The 20,533-nt window shown below is 42.6% G+C and overlaps 1 protein-coding gene across 1 annotated transcript in view; it reads left to right on the forward strand.

Moving 5' to 3' along the window:
• Nucleotides 1-15,230: 15,230 nt before the first annotated feature.
• SMCO4 (single-pass membrane protein with coiled-coil domains 4) overlaps nucleotides 15,231-20,533 on the forward strand; it is a 28,274-nt gene continuing 22,971 nt past the window's right edge. Inside the window, exon 1 of the mRNA XM_086742715.1 lies at nucleotides 15,231-15,401. The gene's annotated coding sequence lies outside the window, so the exon portion shown is untranslated. The remainder of the gene's footprint in view (nucleotides 15,402-20,533) is intronic.

Below are 20,533 nucleotides of genomic sequence, written 5' to 3' on the forward strand. Positions count from 1 at the left end.
TAGCAAAATCAGAGCTACTTATTTTAAACTTACAGTGCTCTCTTTTGACCTGTACACAAACAAGCAGCATAGTGGAGGACATATGCACATTTTACACTTTGTAATCTTCTGGTGTTAATTTATTTACGTGCAGATTTACGTGCATCTGGTTGCTTTCCTAATAGAATAGACCAGTCTTCCTTCCCTAATGAAAGTAGCCATGGGAAAATTGCTTGAGGTGCTATAATGAAAGCAAATATATTATGATTTGTCTTTAGTAGAGCGAGTTAAGCGTAAGTACCTTGTGCGTTAACTGTTTCTTTCACCTGTTCAGTACAAATTTTGCACTAACAATGACAATGTGTAAGCATTTTACACAGTGAAGAGTCAACGTAAACTCCTTGCCATACCCCTGAGAGAGGAGAATGTCATTAACTTCTTTTACAGATGAGGAAACAACATCAGATTAGCATTGTAACTCCATTGACTTTTGTGGAGTTACTCCAGATTTACACCAGTAGAAATAAGACTAACATTATTCCTCAAAAGAAGCCATTTGCTCACGGTTGTCTAGTCACGAAGCTGCACACTCAGTATTAGAAACTGAAGACATCCACGTTTCCTTTGCTGTTATAATAAGATTTTCTACTGAAATAGCATCATAAACCTTTAGCTAGGATAATTTAAAAAAACCCACACCACCACAGAATCTTCCATTGTTCTTGTGTCTAGAAATAACTGCCCTGTGCCTAGAAAGGTCTGCATCCTACGGAAATAAATGAAAAATAAATTATTTTTTATGAACTTCTACTTGCCCAGAAATGTGAATGTTTTTCTGGGTAAATTTAATAGCAGCAAAGAATAATGGGCTGCCAAAGATTGCCAATGAGCAAAGAATGTAAGTTAAAAGCCTTTTTATATGCAAATACTTCATTATGTTTGGGGGTTTTCTTCTTTTTTTTTTCCTAATTTTTTTGAAAGCAAAAGCACAATGGGACATCAGTTATTTCAATTTGCATATAAATACTCAGAATTCACTTTCCACTTACAGTTATTCCAGAGTCCTGGTGGTACCTGTCAGCATGTGAGGTCTGGAGTAAAGTGTTGCTGACTTCTCTAGACAGAGTGCTCTGCAGAAATGAGGGGTCTACACTATTTCTGCAAAAACAGAAAATCTTTTTGCAAGATGTGTGTTCATTCCCAAGTAAGTGGTGGCAACAGCATTATTTTCAAAGCAGCAGTAGGACTTGAGAATACTTACAAATACAACTATCATGTCTCCTAGTTAAATTATTTCTAACGTATCCATTATAAAAACGCTTAGCTGCCAGTTATAATATACTCACTGGGAACTAGAGCTGAAATTCAGCCTTACACAGAGATCAGTACCAAGCTTCACATGTAAGCCCCACTCAGAACAAGGTAAGGTCCCACTCATTTGTCTCCTTGCTCTGAGTGGCCCTTACGGGTTGAATGGGAACTGACCACACTGGCCAGTGTACCCTTCCCATGGCTGAGCGGTACCCTAAGAATTCAAATTCCTTCTTGGAATCAGGTTAGAAGGTAACTGTAACTAAATCTTGAGTATCCAAGATGAAATAATATCAGATCTGCAGACTGAAAAACTACTTTCTGGGTCAGAAACCAACACCGAGGCCAAATGTCATTAAGCAGTTCAGTCATCTCACTGATACGACACATCTGGTCTGCTGAAATTAAAACTGATATTCCAATGGGGTTTGATATTCTTCTGAAAATGTAAGATATTTAAATATTTAAAATCTGAAAATCTAAATAGGAAATAAAACATATATTTCTTCCAAAATTCTTTCTCACATTAAACTCCTTCTAAAGGTAAGTGTATAAGAAAACCAGTTATGTAAAAGTCTTTGCAAGACCAACTTTAAGCCAGAAAATTAAATCCATTCAGGTTTTAGCAGAACTCTAGAGACTGTAGTCCATTTAAAAAAAATTTGCTGAGTTGCGAATCAAAGGTTGAGAAAATCCTGCTAATCTCAAAAATCAAAGGCAGCATTTTAAAAAGTATGGATTGATTATTTATAGTAGTGTGTATGTAACCATCACTGTTGAATTGTCAAAATATTAACGAATAATTAATATTCAAACCAGCAAACTGCAAAGGGAATTTGGAAAATACTTATCACTGTTTCGTTATTTCCATTATCCGCACGTGCTGCTTTCTTTCTCTGTCAGAGATGCGTGGTTCCTAATAGAACTTATCACCAGGTGAGATTTTTATCTGTCTCCCGTGGCAGCACTTGAATGCATGAGAGATGCTGGCAAGCCTAATGGATTTTGTGTGGAAAACTTTTCCTTTGTAAACAGTAATAACAACTTTCCTGAACAATGAATTAGAAAGCCTATGGATTTCCTGGTTCTTGAACTGTAGGACCAAATAGCCATGAAGGTAAATTTTATTTCGTTGGCTGATGCTTGCTTATTTAAGGTAAGTCATATTCACCATAATTTTTAATTAATTGCACTAGTAAAACACAATGGGGGTCAGATGCTAAAAGCAGAGATACAGATAACGAGATACATTCTCCGTAGGGAAAATCTACGATTTACATATGGATCTGTAGTCTTACGTGGGGGGGATGTGTCGCCATCCCACTCTGTCCCTTCTCTGCCTTCTCCCCCACACCAGTTACAGAGCCGGAGGGTGAAAGACTATTATTTTTTCAGGTTTGCTTCCTAGCAGCAGCTTGTCACAATATAAAATGGCAAGTCAGTCTGGGATATGGTGGGATCAGGCCAGTGCTTAACCAAGAGTACGGGCTTTTGATTCCTTCAGGATCCCACTGGGTTAGTTGTCCCTGCAGCTTTTGAAAGCGCAGAGCAGGAACAGGGGAAGATGCATGCTGCCAAGGTGAGCTTGCACAATATACCTTCAGAGTTCCTTACAAAACACAACGTGAGGTGCTGTAAGAGGGTTGTTTGCACAGCAGTGGCCCAATGAATGTGCGCAGCTTTATTCCTGCAAACATGGTCCCAATCTCCTGTATCTCACCACTTATACAAAATTTATGTGGATAACAAAAGATGGCTAGGAGTCCGAAACACTTCTGGGAAAAAAAGTAATGCTCCTGGTTCAGAAGAATTTCCACGTTTCCTCTCTTCAGAGAGTTTTGTGGCTGCTGTGCCACAAACCTTTATGCCTCTGACACAGACCTGTGTTTTTTGGGACTTGAACAAACCAAATGACGACTGCTCCAATTCCTGCTGTAGTCAATGGGAACAACTGCAGTGGACTTCGGTCAGATCGGTTTAGGCCCTTGATCTCTGTGAATGCATTTCCATTCGAACAAGCAGCAGACATTGATATTACCAGAGAAAAGGAGGGTGACATGAATCAATTTTCAAACAAAAGAGATTTACAGGCTAGTTGGAATTACAGCACATTTATTTTCTTTAAAGTTAATGAGCAGCATGATCCAATAATAACTGTATGTTATGCTTTTCATAAAGCTCTTAAGGCATTTCATAATCAATTAACAGCTCAAGCACGTCATCATTACAGAACATTTTGCAATAATCCATTAGGAATTAATGTAGAGTGAGCTTTCCATCATCACCGAACAAACGGCTACACAGCTAGGATCCTCGCCAGGCAGACAGGCTTTGAATTTTCTAATGAAGACTATACATTCCCTGCAAGCATATCAACAGGACTTTCTATTCACCTCCTCCCCACCACCTGCAATTTTTTTTTTATGTTTAGCCATTTCTCTGTACTCCAGTGAGATTAATAAAATCCAGTGTTTCTGTGTGGCATTACCTTTAATTCAGGTATTTAGGACAAGATGGATCACAGACATTGCAATACGGAGTAGTTTTACTCCTGGGCCGAAAATCAGTTCCTAGAGTGCCTTCATGTATTTCTGAAGTCTTTCCTACTCTGAAATGGTAAGACTCCCACATAAACTTTTGCTGCCTCTTCTTAAATCTTGCTGCTATTCCTATTTTTTCGAGTTAGTATTTCTGACCATATCCCTGTCTCCTCAGATCAAACACAGCAAGGAGGGAGAGTGCACCTATGCAGGTTTTTCCTAGCTGTTGGCAGACCTAGCAATTAAGTGCCTGGCTCTCACAGGTATTGTAGGGCAGCAGTAAGGCAATCAGGCTCCTTATATTCCTGAGACAATGTCTGGATCTAAAAGTCAAAGCTTGCACCTAAACAGCTCCCTCGTCTGGCAATAGCAGGCTATTTATTCCCTCTCCACCCAAGGTATTTCTGGCTTTCCAGGCTCATCTTCCGCCCAGCAACAGTTTGTTCCTCCCTCTCTGCAGCAACAGCCTCATGCAAGCATCTTGCCCTGAGATCAGCAGCAGGAACTTACAGTACGATTTACAAGGAGGGAAAAAAAAAAAAAAGCTTCTTCAAAGATGTCTGACATTGGGCCCCCACACTGACAGCATCACACGGGATGTAACTTTTAAGCCGTTTAAGCAAGATGTGTTTTTGTTTTACGAAGACAGCACCCGGCCTATGATTAATATTTTGCATGAGAGACATGGCAGTTTCCCCGCTGTTATGCCAGACAATATGGTTTGATTGCTTCTGCCTCCTGTCAAGTCTCCAACTGGAAACACGTAATATGAAATGAAGTGCAGCAGAACAGATAAGGATGCGCTGAGGTAGTTAAAACAATACTGGGGTAATTAAGGATTGGTATCTGTCCTGGAAACAAAATAAGCCCACTGTTTGGATGGGCTGACTAACACGGCAGGACTGAAAGGCTACCGATGACACATACTCTGTACAAAGTGCAAGGAGAAAAATCATCTTAAAAAGGAAAGTTGACACTAAATGGTGCACACTGGGAATATTTCATTTATTTAAAGGTTTTCAAAGAAAGATTATCCTCCAAGCAGAAACAAGAATAGAAAATGGTTCTTGCAGCAGCTATAGCAGCAAGTTATATAGCGAGAGGTCACTCTGATCTTTTTGCTAACACGTACTGCATCGTTATTATGCACTCAGACCTGTGGCAAATGTAGCAATAATGAAGGATACTGAATGCCAGGGGCAGAAAAAACTAGCAGCAGCTGACTACATAAAACATGAGGAATTCGTCCCATGCACGCCATTTAAAAAAAAAAACAAACCCAAGAGCTCCTTCTTTCCCGGCACCGAAAAATGATGAAGTACTGCCTAGAAGAGCTGTGCTGAACCATGAATTGCTCTTATTAATGCTATATCATGCAACTTCAAAAAACAACCTGCTTTGCTCCAGAAGGCACCAGAATCCAAGCAACAGAGTGAAGCTTACTGCTAGATATTTGATCCGTAACCCCTGTTCTTTTGCATCTCTTTTAGAGACTATATTAGCCCTTGGCACCCTGTAACCTTACGAGGATCGGTCCCCTCCTGTGTCCAGCTGCACTGTTTTGACTCTCAAAGAGAGTCATTAATTCCTAAGTCTTCAATTCTGTACTTACAAAGTAATCCCTCTTCTTTGGAGAAGAAATACAGCCTGTGCACAACTCTTAAATTACTCCCATAGCTGTGCAGTGTATGTGGGAAAAGGGGAAAGGGTGGAAGCACAGATTCCCATTGGCTTCAAATGGGATGCAAGACCAATAAAGGAAACAAACTCTCCTTCAGACAGATCAAGGAAAAATGAATGAAACAATTCCCTCCAAAAGATATATTGCCTCTCTATTTTTGTCCCTCCTGCTAATCATGCTTTGTCTTACACGCAGTCATCATGTCTCTCTTTGATGAGGGAGATATTCATGCAGTGTAGCCTCGCTCAAACTGAGAATATTCTTACTTTATTTCCCAAAGTGAATGTATCAATTGAACCAACTCATCAACTGGAAATTGCTGTGCGGGAGCCAACCCCAGCTTTCTGTGTTGTCAACTGAACGATGCGCGTTGCTGACAAGCTCGACAGAACAGGCCATTTCATAGTTGTGAGCTGCAGTCATTGAGCCAATGTAGATTTCCAGCGGTCTGCTTTCCTAAAGAGCTACTGCTTCGCGTTCCCCCCGTGACACAGCAAGCGTTGGGGACGCTCTACCCTCATTCCTTCTGCATGAAAAAAAAATACTGCAGCGGTTATTTCTAAATAATGATTAACACCAGAGGAAAGCATATTAATATCAGTCTTGTGACTAGTGTACTGCTAGGACGCTGCTTAGATTTGGGTTAGGGCTAAGCTCTGCTGGGTCTGCTGGATGTTCCTGAGAAGTGTTTTACCCAACAGCTCGCTGATAAGATCTGAGTTTGAACGAAGCCCAGGACACAAGTGCCCCAGTTGCTTCTTTTTCCTTAAAGGTTTGAGCTTGTTTTCCCATGAAACTGCCATAATGTCCAGGCTATGGAGCACCCCGAATGTCTCTCCTGGCCACCTCTGCTGAACATGTTCCACTCTGCATAGACTAATTAATATTCACAGGGACTGGAGAGAGTATGGCTTGTAACTTGGTGATGAAGGTAGGCATCTGGAGAGGGGATGGGATTTCTTGTCTGTTCTCCAGGGAGTATATGAGTTTCCATTTACCAAGTATGTGATTGAAAATTTGAGATGAATGCTAGGCGGGCAATGCACAATGACACAGACTTCAATTTGGTCGTAACTCTACTCAGGGATGAACCGCTGTGGTAAAGGAGCATCCTTACCACTTGCTTCTCCGATGTGGATCACAGTTGGACTCTGGTGCCTTCTGAAGTGACTTCAAACTGTGATCAGCGCAACACTCCAGGGGAATCTGCATTTCTGTAGTATCAGATGCCACCACACAGGTGTAGTGCAGTGGAGTAACTTCCTTTAGCTAAAGGAGAAGAATCAGGCAACTGCGTGCTTCTTGGATGTATAGAGCATTGTTCAACCACTTAAGTCCGCTCCCGTTACATTGTTGAGCAACAAAGTCAGGATATGGCAAGGTTCACTAGGTCTCTAAGATGAAGAGAAACCTATTTCCAGTTGTAGGGATTTTTTTTCATAATGATCTTGACACATAACACTTAGCAAAAAAAGATTGGTCCAATCTTCAGAAATTAGTAGAAGATTTGGATTGAATTCAGAGGGTGACAGAAATCACTCACCCCAAAACATCAGTCTTTACCTTTGAGAATCAGTGATAAAATAGACCAGTCACACTTTAATCTAAATGATTTTCTTTAGAAAGTGCCATTTCTACACAAGTGGAGGTTTTATGTGAAACTGTCAATTTCAAATTAAGAAATAGTGAAAATCTTCCTCTTTCAGTATTTTCCAAATGAGAAGTGTTTAACTTCAGAACTTGTCACCGTTTAGTGATGAACCTCATATAAAAGAAGTTTAAATTGAAACAAAATATTTGGAACGGATTAAGGTAAAACATGGGAACCCATATAAAATTAATTTATTTTTATTTAACAATTTAACAGAGACAATTCCTATCCCACTCATCTCCCTGCCCCTCAAAAAAATGGAGAAGCAGCTTCTGTCCACTTGAAATAAGGAAAACTTCTGTCTCTTTTGGTGTAAGAAGAGCTTATTTCAAGATTTTCACAGACGGAGAAAAATATTTCCTAGGCAGCTCTACCAAATAGACTAGTGAGTCTGAGAGCTGTAAATACAGTTTGCAGATCTTGCATCTGTTTTTTGTTTACAGTAATAGTAAGATATCTGTATAGGTAAGTCAGGTTTTCCATAACAACAGTGTGTACTTCAACATTTCTAGCTAGTGGTAGTTCTTGAAAACACAAGAATAAGAGAATACAGAAAACGAACCTTACAGAAAAGACAGCAAGAGTCTAAAGAGGCAGAATTAGGTAATGCATAGAGTAGCTGAGCTTGTTCAAGTAGGTAATTGTATTAGGATTGACTCAGTGTAACCATCTCCCTCTCATAAACGAATGCTTTGCATGACTGGTTTTCTGCGAGTATAAATGCAATGGATTTTTTTCTTGTTATTGAATTTTATAGAAAAAAACCCACAACTACATAGATGGAGGTTAAGAGAGCTAATCTCTAATATTTTATACGAGAGGAAGTATGAAACACACATAGCAGTGAATCCAAATGTAACTAGAGATTATTCGAACTGCTAGAATGCATAACCACGCTTATCTCCACTGGAAAAAGAACCGAAACCAGAACTCCAGATCTGAAGCCATCAGTAATGTACTATTTCAAATACCTCCACCCCCGACTGTGAGCTTCCACGTGGTTCCAGTTTCAAAACAGAATTTCACGCCCATCTCACCTTTGTGAGATTGCTCCTGCAGACCCTGCTCATGCTGAGTAGCACCTACTCATGCAAGTTATTAGACTGAAGGAGAAGGGGGTAAGAGCATCTCCCCCCTTCATTTCTCGCAACACTGCAAAAAAGTGCAATATATATCTTTGCATTATAAATATAAAACCTTGAGGGGGAAAAAAAAAAGAAAGGTTATCAGCTTGGCCTCTGGGATCCACAGGACTGAACCGATAAGAATGTCCACAGATACAATATCAGATGTTATATCCATGGATACAATGTGGAGAAAGACTTTGGAACTGAGCCCAGAAAGAACTGCTGATACAAGAGAGTTCCTTATGCTTCTCCTAAAATTTCAGTGTCTGATATTAATAAATAAAAAGGTTTTTAGGCTGGAATTAAACTCGCATGGTTTTATGAGGGACAGGGCTTCACTGCCCAGTTCAATGTGCATGACATACAACCCTCAGAAATGTGGGAGTTGGGAAGGTCCTTACGGTCAAGTCACAAACTTCTTTTCAGTAGGAGGTAAGCAGGAACCAAACGTTGTCTTTTTATCACGTTATGTATGAAAATGTCTTACAGTGACATCATTAGTGATATCACTGGAACCAGCCAATCTACAGCCAGGATCTACCGCACTCCTCCACCCAACTGTAAGCAGCATAATCCCCCAGCCCCTCCCTTCCGACACGAACACACACGTCCACCTCATGGCCCAGGCTTTACTGATCTCTCTTCCTAGGCCCAAAGCTGGCTTGTGAACAAGGCACCCCAGCCAGCCAGTCCGAAATCTTCACCCTCTCAAGCTACCAGTCCACGCAATCCAGCATCTCACTTCTGATGGCTTTGGCGGAGGAAAAGATAAATAAAAGCACATCTGTCCAGTTCTGCCCAGGCAAGTGAGGGGCAAGGAAGAGAAAAATTCCTAATCACTTCAGGAAATCATCTGAAGTCCTGAGAGATGAGATTTAATGACAGACACTGGCCTAGTACAGAACTGCAAGTACAGTGAGCAAAGCAAGGACTACGGACACAATTCTGCTCACTGTGCCATGGCCCCTGAGAAAAGGAAACGCTCCACAGGTTCATAGCTCCTGAGACCAAAAGGAACTGCAATGTCTCCAGGCCATATCCTCAGCACATAGGCTGAAAATTTCTTCTAGGTGATGAATGTATATTTTCTAAAAAAAGATAGTAATTCCTACTTTTAAAAACCCTGAGTTACAATGATCCACCGCTTCCTTGTTAAGGCAACCTACTGTTTAATTATTCTCACAGATTGCATTTTATTTCAAGGTTCAGTCTATCCCACTCCAACTCAAAGCCTTTGGATTTTGAAATATCATCAAATGTGAAGGCCCATCACAAAGAATTACAGTGACATCTATGTCAAAAAAGAACAGGACCTGTCTCTCTGCTAAACATGCTAAGCACAAAGCTGGATAATACTGCTGTATGATTTTCTCACGTCGTCTGGGGATACCTACGCTCCCTTTAATGATATTATTTTACTTCCCCAGTCACTGTAAGGTGATCATCAGGGAAGCAGAAGGAAGCAGAAGGCTCCGTTATGTGCCAGAAAGAATAAAGGACATGCTGTAAACAGTATCTACGTGCCAAATGCTGCTGGATCTTTCAACAGATCATTGAGCAGTCAACAGCTCCGGTCTGAAATTAGGCTGATTGTTTAGAGAAAAAGTCCTCAACTGAATCAGCCATTTGGATATCTGGCTGCCACGATTTAGGGAAAACATAAAAGAGCTCACAGCATTAGTATGTTTATATACATAAGGGAGGCAAATCATCTGCTGAAAGTGGTGGAACTGCACATTAACTTTTAAAACCAAAAGCTTTTTATACTTAAGTTTCTTCAAAACATTTTGTCCTCTAACACTGAAGATAACATCAACAGTAACAGAAGTTGATGGCTGGTGTGAGAATCCTAAAGGAAGTGATAGTAGGTGTTTGCCAGTTAAGCATATTTTAATGACAACAAGAAAAAACAGAAAATGTCAAACTATACCTAAAAGTAACTAAAAATGTGTAAGCTAATAGAATGAATTTGCACTTGATTCTTGAAAAGTCTCAGCTCTTCCTGTGAATAGTCAACTTCCTTCAATTCCTAAAAGACCAACAGGAGTTGAAAGCATTTAGTAACTTGCAGGAAGTTGCTCAGCACTACACCATGGTGTTTATCGTGCAGACTTTCAAAGTCTGGCTGGCATGACAGGTTCTTCAGACAGATGTCTTGAAGCAAAGAAAAGTCTTTTCTCAAGCCTATGTCTTCAGGGATTCACCGTAAGTCACATAACTGTTAATATATTTATGATGATTGAATGTGAAAATGTTACACGTAGACATCAACTTTCAAAACCGTTGTCATTTAGAGAGCTGCAGGTGCAGCTTTTGTAAACTTCATATAGTTCAGTGCCAAAAGGAGAGACAGTATGAAAAATTATAAGCAGATCTACTAAAGCATTTATATTAATAGTCTGTATTGAAGAAAGCTTTGTCAACGTCTGTGACTTATCTTTCCACTTCTGTAAAACACGGTACAGATGTAACTGTCTGATCTGACTTTCAGTCACAATATTTAGCTACCTGAAAGATAAAGTATAATGTAACACTATACATTTCTGCTCTTTCAGTCTTTCTCAGCTTTGGAACGGTAAGCCTTTGAAAGCAGACGACATACTCAATTATTATCAAGTAAATTTTTTATCTGTCATTTGATCACTTGTGACAGCAAATGAAATGTAAAAAGACTAAACGTGCACTACAGAATTAGCCTGCAAAATAAAATCGTTATTGTAGTGTATCCAACATACAAACTGAAAATTATCTATCAGAAATTTCTGAATAATATTTTTATGCTTTTCAGATAAGATCAAACAAAGTTCTGGTGATGTCACATTTCTGCAGTACCTTTCAGAATATTACACATCATGTCCTGCTGAAAAAGGAATTCTGAAGTCCAGGAGTCATTGGGAAAAAGGATACTGTCTTAGTGTGTTTCAGTCTTCTATTCAAATGTTCATAGATCAGAATTTCTCCTCATGTAGATCAATATAATTTCACTGACTTCAATGGAGTTATGCCAAGTTAATAGCAGCAGATGAATCCAGTCTTTTTTTTTCCTATAGCAATTCACATTTTCTTCCAGAAGTTATTTTAGGCTCTACGCTGAGCAGACCGTTGTGCCTGTGAAACTGTTATTCAGAGTTCAGAAGAAAAGAGTTCTGCAGGATGGTGACAGTGCAAATTACCTCTTTTACCTCGTCAATACGGGCCGGCTTTCTGTTTGAAGGACTTCTCCCATCGTTTGTAAAGTCAGAACAAAGCACTGTGATAATTTACTCTGACTTTGTGTATATAGAGAGCATCACAATCTCTGGGCTCAGTTCTCATGTGAACTACAGCAATTTTTTAGGAAAGCATCCTGTCTCAATTCAGACGTTATCAGTGTTGACACTTTTCAAGTCATACCAGATGTATATTACTCTCCATGTTTATTTGCTTGCAAGTTTTTAATCTCATTCTTAATGTGAATATGTTGAGCTCTAACTTCCATCTGAGATCCTAAAGGGCCTGTTCCTGAAGTCTTGTCCCCCATACAGGTGCTTCCAGTTCACAGCTGATTTACTCCTTAGAGCATCAATTTGATACACTTGCTCTACCACAGTTAGATCGAGCCCCAAAGATCTCCTCTCCAGAAAAGAGAGAGTACTATAGTCTCTGGGACAGTTCAGTGAGTGACATCTATTATGACATCATCTCTGAGAATACAGATGAAGAGCCACGTGGATTTCTCATTTTTCAGAGACTACCAAACTACTTTCAGACAGTAATAACTGATGGTCACTTGTGTTCTGAGGCAGCTGCTGAGCTAGAAAAGAAGGCACTCGTTATCCATCACCTCAGGTACCATTGTTACCAGGACAAAAAATTTCTAGGCCTTATCTTTCAGTATTGAAATTACTCAGAGTTTGTCTTTCACTTCACCGGGAACAGAGAAGTCTCATAAGGTAGAATTGCTCTCACTCAGCTTTAAACATTTAAATCTGATCTGCTTCTTAAGTACTTTTTACAGTCAGTGAACACAACTAGGCATTTCCATGGCACATCCCTCCCATCCAAAACTTGGCAGATGAATATCAACTGGCTTGAGTGTTTCAGGCAACTGTAGGGGAGATTTCCATGTTAAAACTGTTACACATGGAGGAAGACGACTCTGATGACACGATCCAGGGGAGATCCCACAGGAATATGGTATAAACAGAAAGTAAGGAAAGCAAGAGCTCAGAGTAAATCTGAATAAAGTGTTGAACAAAAAAGAAATCAAAGGAAAAAGGAGTTACTGAAAGGTAAAGACATCAGCAAAACCCAGAGGTAGAACTGCACAGAGGTGGTTAGGATTTCCTGCAAGCCTGCTGTGGCTCCAGCACCCTTTGGAGAAAAAGAGGTCCAGAACTGCTGGAGTCTGGGAAAATCTCGCCTTGGCAAGCAACATTTGTTTCTTATTATCAGGTAATATTTTGCCAGTTGGGAAGGATATCATCTAGAAGGTTTTGCCACTGTAAGTTCTCAGACAAGGAAAAAATTCTCCAGGGAAAGGTCCTTTTAGAGTAGGCACCCATAAAATCACATTTTGTATTTGAACTTTTAACTACTACCACAGTTACTGCACTTCAGTTACTGTTTATGTGTGATTTTTTTCTCTTTCTCTCCATCCACGCACATATGTAAAAACATATGTATTTATTAGAAGACTAAGCTGCTACTGTCACAGAAGTAGGATACAACAAAAGGAAAAAATACTGAATTCAGCAATAGCATTTCCCATCCTTTTACAGTACTACATAAAAAAATCTATAAATTCAGAGCAGGTTTAAGAGGAGATTACTGCTCACTGACAGCACAACCTGAAAATACTTTTTTCTAGATTAAAAATAAAATAATAAAGACCGTAATATAATCCTGGCAGCAGATTTTTACATCCAAAGGACACGCAGGTTTATTAAAGAACAGTGCGATGTCTTCAGATGCGAACCGAACCTTTTACTGAGCTGTACTGCAGCCTCCACTGCTACAATCGATACTCCAAACAGCCCTATTTTTCTTGGACAAAAACCATACATATATCTGACATTTGAGGAAGCCAGGTGAACAAATCAATAGCTAAACAAAAATGCACTTAATCATATCTGTTCTGGACAGATGTAGATTGGGAAATCCTATATGGCCCACGTACTGCCTTCTGCTTAACGCTTAGAAATGACTCCGTGTTTCCAAAATGACAATGTCCTGTTGCTAGAGCACTGCTGAAGCCCGAATGATTACAGCAGCAATTAACTGTGTGCCAGCCGGCACCAGACAGATTTATCACTCAAACTTAAGTTCAGGTATTGGTTGTTTTACAATACTTTAGCCCAAATACATGACTTAAAAACCAAGAAATTACGTCCTTTGTAAGTGTGACAGCTTTACTGGAGTAGGTAGGGAAGAGTCACACTTTCACTTTAGCCTTAAATCTACTGGGCTGCATTTTCTTACCTAGAGTCAGCCCAAGGAGGAATTTAATATATACATGTACTTTATCTTTCCCTGACGGTTTTAAGTGGTGACCATTATTGGACATTTTTCATGGCGTTGTATGTGATCATTAAACATACATAATAGCCCTACTAAATGATTATAGATAACTCTAATGCCAAAAATTCCTGTGTTCAAAGGTGCATTTATGCACAGAATGGCTGCTATGCTTAAAGGTGCTCCTTTACTTGACATTACTTCATAAAGCCCTTTGAGATAACTGCAGTGCGAGAGATGTTTTAGAAAAACACAATTTTATTTCTTCTCTGCTTTAGCCCTAAGCGGTTCAGTGTTATCTGAACATCAGCAACAGCACTTCTTTACAACTTCAAAGTCAGATTCTAATCTCAAATTGGCAGTGCACCTCGAGATTAAAAATCTGCCCGCCACTGGAAGAAATAGATGTTTTCCAGCAGAAAGAAGAGCAATAGGAGGTAACAACATGACAGTCTAAAATCACTGAATTAGAAGGTGTATTAAGGTTACACTACGGTGTCTGATACGACCGCTGTTACAGGAAACATTTTAAGAAAGGCATGAGGAAAAGGATGACACCATTAAGCTGAGGAAGGGTTTTGTGGCTGATATTAACCTGGAAGAAGGGTGAGATTCCTCCGAACTGACCTTTTCAGCTAAAACCTCTGTGTCAGGTGCTCTGCCCAGGTAATGTGTTTTCCTTTCAAAATGTGTAATCCTGAAAAGAAGAAAATGCAAATCGATGTCTGAGGTCTTTTATTTTCTACCAGTTAGAGCTACTGTCTGTTCAGGGACATGGTGAGAGGTCTCCTCCGTGAGAAAGAAGAGCATCTGCGGTGGAGCCAGCCTGGAACAGGGCGATGGGCAGCAGCCACAGGTGTTTCGGCGTCCTGCCGGCACGGAGACAGCAGCAGCTCGGGTGGGGTGCGACGGGGCTCCCCCGCAAATCTACTCCTCCCGCTGTCCCCGGTCAGCCCCCGTTCCTGGAGGGTGTGGGGGCTGCTCTCCATTTTTGGTTCAGGCCCATTATCGCCAAGTTTGACCAAGCACTTCCATCCCGCCAGACGCATGCTTGACACTGCCCACGACTTCCACGCTGCCCTCCCGCCCCACACAACCGGCGGGGCGACACCCGAGGGGCCCGGGGGCCCGGGGGAGTCGGGTGTAACTCACCCAACTTCGCAGACCCCCACAGGTTCCCTTCAGGCAGCCCCAGCGGCTCCCCGCGCCTCACTTTCCCGCCCTCGGCCTTGAGCTGCCCCCGCCGCCGCCGCAGGAGGGGGCCTGGCCCCCTTCCCCGGGGCGGAGGCAGCGCAGCCGCGGGTCGGGGGGTAGCGGTAGCGGCCTGGCGGGGGGGGGGGGGCGGGGAGCGGGGCGAGGCTCGGGGGCAGCCGGTCCCTCGGCGTGCGGCAGAGGGCGCCCCGCGTTCCGCCAGAGCGGGGCCGGGAGGAGCCTCCGGCGCGGCTCGGCTCGGCGCGGCTCGGCTCGGCGGGGCCGGGGAGGGAGCTGCCACGTCCCTTGCGCTGAGCGGCGGGGAGAAGCCAGCCCCGCGCCTCAGTCCCACGTGTAGCGGAGCAGGGAAGTTGCCGGCGGCCGGCTCGGACTCTGCCCCTCTCCCGTCCCTTGCCGTCCCTCGGGTGAGCGCAACTCCGCGGAAGGGCGCGCGGCGGCCCGCTGTCCCGGGGGAGGCCGGCGGGGCGGTGGGTACGGGCGGCGGCGGGAAGGGAGCGGCGGGGAGCGCTGAGGGGGCGCGGGTCGAGGCCCCTTGGGGCCGGGCTCCCGGGCGGGCCAACTTCCTGCTGACTTTGGCTCCGAGCGCTCCTTCCCGGGGCAAGCGGCGGCGGCCCGGGCGCCGTGGTTAAAACCGGAAAGTTTTCAAAGCCGGTGTGCGGGCTGGGTGCCGAGGCGGGCGGCGGGGTGGGGGTGGGACCCGCCGCCTCAGCCTCTGTGGCGAAACGGGGGGCGGCCCAGGGCATCTGCCCGCGGGGCGGCCCGGCCCGGCCGGCTCCGAGCCCTGCACCCGAAACCGCCCCGGGCAGAGACCCCGCGGCGGGGGAGGGGGAGGCGGGGGGCGGCCCCGCGGCTGCGGGCGGGGGCTCAGGTGTGCGGCTCGGCGGAGCTGAATCGCAGCCCCCGAGAAGAGCTGGGAGGCTCATGAAGAAAATGACTTTTTAAAAGACTCCCAGAAGACTTTCAGGTTTTGTGGATTTGCTGGTTTGTTTTTTTTTTTTTTTTTTTTCTCCTCCTCCTTAATTTCGGTTCTCCAGTTGCGAGTACAGCTGTGCTGAGAAGCGTCCCAGACCTGTGTCTAAGCAGCCTATTGAAAAAAAAAAAATCTCAGAAAACCAGTAAAAGGTGACCCAGGGAAAAAAAAAAAAAAAAGATAATCCGTTCTGAATGTAAAAATGTGGCTTTTGTCTTTCTTTTTAAGCACCGTGCCTTCGTTTGTGCGTGTTTTGTCCCTGTGATGTGCTGGCGTGAGTTTGGTTCGTAGCTTTTCAGTTCTCCTTGTTGTTGGTTACCTAAAAAAAAAATAAAATAATCTGTTATGTTTCTAAATCGGTTCTAGTTCAAACCCGCTTTTAAAGCAGTAGAGAAAATAAATGTTCTCCCGTCATGGAGATTTTCATTCAGGGGTCCGGATTCTGCTTTTTTACCAGTCTGTGTGGTACCACCCTGGGCTGGGACCTCCTGGGGTTACCATGTTTCTCTCAATTTTGAAAATGTGATTGTCAGTTATTTTTAGCTTTGTTAAAAATTTCCTCCTCTAAATGAACCAGAAGTCTTGTAGAAATTCCCTGATGACCTGTTAAAGAAAAAAAAGTGAAATGAGTTTCTCATTAGTACACTTTTAATAACTTTTTTTTTGCTCTCCTTCTCTCAATTGCCTTTTAGTGGCCGATTTATAACATACAGACCTCCTAGGCTGAAGTTAAGAAGAAAGCTGATCTTAGACTTTTCTCAGCCTTTGTAGATAGAAACTTCACTGATCTTTGTCAGATAAGTGAACTGCTCCTCGTCACAGCAGTTTTAGTTGCTGCTTTCCCTCATCATGCTTTGTGGGAAACGTAGAGAGGGTATCTACCAACAGGAATTTTGGGTGCAGCTGTCAAATATCCCTTATTGTGTAGGAAACTCTAGAAACTATCTGTGCTTTTTCCAGTGTGGACTTGAACAGGTCTGTTATTCTGCTCCTTGAGAGAGTTTTGGTGGAGCTGCTGACCACAGATGCAGGGTGATACAGAAGCAGACAGCACTGGCAGACACACAGAGATAAAGCCGTGTACAGAGCCGAACATCTTTGGATGTTGCCAGGGTGGCCATTGGAAAGCCCTGCTTCTAGGGAGTCCTTAGCACACGTAACAAATACCCTTTTGGGATGTGATTGGTGTTCACAGACCGATGGGACTGCTTTGTGTGAGATATAAGATATTTCGCAGCGACCGCATGCTCACCACCTCCTGTCTGTGGAACACCACCTGAGCTTTGAAGCTACTCCACAGCATCAGACTTGTGTGGAAATTGCTCCATGTGAGGTGACAACCCTCAGTCACACTCCCTAGCTGACTTCTGCTTCGGTGTTGTTTGTTTGAAGGTGTGCACGGTAACAGTGAGAGAGTGGACTGTTTCCTTGCTGGTCACTGCTACATCCATACGCTAGCAAAATAATCTATCTTTTTTTTTTTTTTTTTTTTTTTTTAATCTAATGGTGTTTTTCCATGCATTAAATAGACAGTGAAATGTTTTTGCATATATATGAGATTTACATGCTGATTAGGTGATATGAGCTGGCTTATGAGATGGTACACAGACTGTACACAAAATCTTTTGGCCATGGCACTTAATGTGTAATGTAATGCAATTTCTTTTTTTATTACAAATTTTCCTCCTCCATCATCTTCCTCCCTTGCCTGTTACTTTGAAGCCCAACAAGGCTCATCCTGATGGTGTGGGCACTACCAAGAAGCAGTGGTGTAGAGGGGCTGAAAGATTTTTGCCACGGAGTCACAGGAGGCCTGTCCTGATTCAGCAGGTAGCACTGCTGTCATGCACTCAGAGAGAGATACATGGATCTTTTAGGGTGGTGTCGGCGTTCGGGGGAACTGCGTGCTAATTCTCTCTGCTGAATTGGGCTGGTTTTTGCCTTTACTGTTACAGCTGTGCCCCAGCTACTCCTGAAGCCGTCTGAGCCCTTTGAGACTGAATCTGTCATCTCCTGGTTCAACTACTTGGGTCCAGGTGCTCCAGAACAAAATGATCTCTGTCTCCGTGCCACTCTGTCATGCACTGCAAGAAGCATTTATGGGTGGATTGATGGCATGCAACACAAATTGCTCTTGGACAATCTGGATTTTTCTGTTTTTTTGACGGATTATGTAAATCTTGTCATGCTTGGAGAAAGGTCCTGTGAAGAGATCTTGGCTGTTGTCTTCTCTGGAGATCCCTCAGGATCACCAGAGCAACAGCAGGGCTGCTCTGTAAGACCCCAAGTTCTGTAACAGGTGGCATTTTTTTTCACAAAGAGATTCTGAGGGGTCTCTGTGGTTGTACTGTTCTGTGTTATTCCCGTTTTGTTTTGTTTTCTAAAAGTTATTGCAGTATCAGCTTTCCAGTAAGTGTTCCCCAAAGCCAAGAAGTTACCTTCCTTTCTGCCCATTATGGGGAAGAGTTATGCGGATTTGCTGAGCTCTTAATCCCGTTTGTGGCTGATAGGCCACGCTAATGTGGAAGGGCATCTCTTTCAGTATATAAAGGCCTTAACTGCTTGCTGCCCTAGGAAAATGTGTTGTTAAAATGCTGTAATTGTCTTAGCAGTACTGGCAGCCCATGAGGTTGGTCATGTAAAAAGCACACCAGTGCAGGCCTCATCCCTCTGGGGTTTTTTGGGGTTGTTTTTTTTTTTTTTTTTTTTTTGAGAGAGAGATTTTTACTTGTTAAGACCTAAAATACTTGCTGTGGGCAACAGAGGAAGCGGAGTTTTTTTTGTTGAATGCGGCAAACAGCCAGAGATCAGGTATTTGTGAGGCCATTAGGCACACGTGCACTTGGAGGGGATGACAGTGTGTGATAATACTATCTTTGTTGTCTTCTGCCCTACTAAATTTAGTTTCAGGGGTTTTTTTGGCCTTCTCCATCCTGCTTCATTTGATTTCTTGCACGCCGTTTTTAGTCGCAAAGTAGTTAGTCACTTCTTTCTCTGTTTGAAATGCGAGCTCTGTGCTTCTAGGTGTCCGTGTGACTAGGAGTTTCTGACCACTTTTGCCCTTAGAAGTCTCGTATAATTTCTTGAAGCGTAGGACGTGCCCCAATCGAATTACTCTATATTAAAGTTCTGAAAGTAGAAGCATAATTTTAAGTATATTAGCAACTTGGCAGAGACTTCGCTGCCTAGTCCATCAGTATGCAGGTCAAAACTTAATCTAAATAAATGGTGTGCAGTGATAGGACTTTGCCCTGCCATCTCATGTGACTGTAGAAAACACCGCTTTCCACCCTGTATACAGGGTGCATACATGTATTTCAGCAGCTCCTTTATTAAAGATGAGGTCTCCAGTCCTGGGATCAAAGGAGTTACATTGTGTAGTCCGCTGGTGAGATTCTTTGGGGCTGAAAAGCTTCTGAGCAAAGTAACAGCTTGCGTTCCTGTTTGCTAATATGCAATATTAAAGGCAGATGCAAGAGAGGGACCCTAGTTCCATGCTAACCAAGCGTTTGGTGGAGGATATTGATAAAACCAGAAACTGGAGCTGGGTTTGTAGACACAAGACGAAGGGCAAGTGATTTGTGACACTGACTTGCAGTATGCAAGACACTTGATTTTTAGGTTTCACTTGAGCGGAGGTTGCTAACAGCACTGAAATACTTGTATTTTCACCCTTGTATCAAGTACTGTCTGTAACAGCTGCAAGGGAAGGCTGCTTCTGTGACCATAATGTATTCTATTTCTAATTGGTTTATAAAAATTAGGCACAATAATAGGGAGACTCAGTGAAAGTGTCAGTCTTGAGGAATTTTTTTTTTTTTTTTTTTGTTCTTTAAACAGATGGTAACAGTAATGCTGGGCCTTTCTCAGTCCTTTGCAGGTGCATGTGGACTTCCTGAGGTGAAGGGAAGTAGAAAAGGAGTCTGCCTGCACGCAGAGTGGGTGGGTTCTGGCCCACTCAGGTGGGTATTGACTTTCTGCATTATATGGCAGAGGGTCAGAGGAGATGAGTGTACAAGTTCTTGAGAAATGGCCAGATGCACGGTAGCAGGAATGATGGAATTCGTTATTGGACTTCCCAATGCCTGTGAACTTGTGCCTGGTGCCGTAAGCCCTAGTGCCAGCTAGCCTCTTACCTGCCCCCTTCCGTGATTTTCGTTTTGTCTTGTTTGGATTGCACATGATTTCCATTAGATTTTTTCCTAATGATCCTTTTCTTTGCACTATAGTTATCTATATTTTTTCATTCCTTTTTACCCCAAAGTCTTCTTTGTCAGTTTGTCTGATTTTTTTTTTAATTACATTGTTAGATTTTTCTCCTTCTGTGCACTCCCCCATGTTGTTTACATTTGTTCTTCCTTTATTCATCTTCTTATATTTTTCCCCTTTTAACTTTTATCCTTAGAGGATCCAGTTTTACTCTTGGAGACCAGCCCTTTCTTATTGATTGCCAGCTGCTTTTATTGAAACTAATTTGCATTCTCTGCTCTTATTGTGCTAGACAGAGGACTAGTGATTTTGAGTAAAGCTCTTTCCCCAAAGGCTTTGCACAGAAATTGTCTCTGT

Source organism: Chlamydotis macqueenii, chromosome 1, assembly GCF_036417535.1.
Source record: "Chlamydotis macqueenii isolate bChlMac1 chromosome 1, bChlMac1.mat, whole genome shotgun sequence".
NCBI lineage: Eukaryota > Metazoa > Chordata > Aves > Otidiformes > Otididae > Chlamydotis > Chlamydotis macqueenii.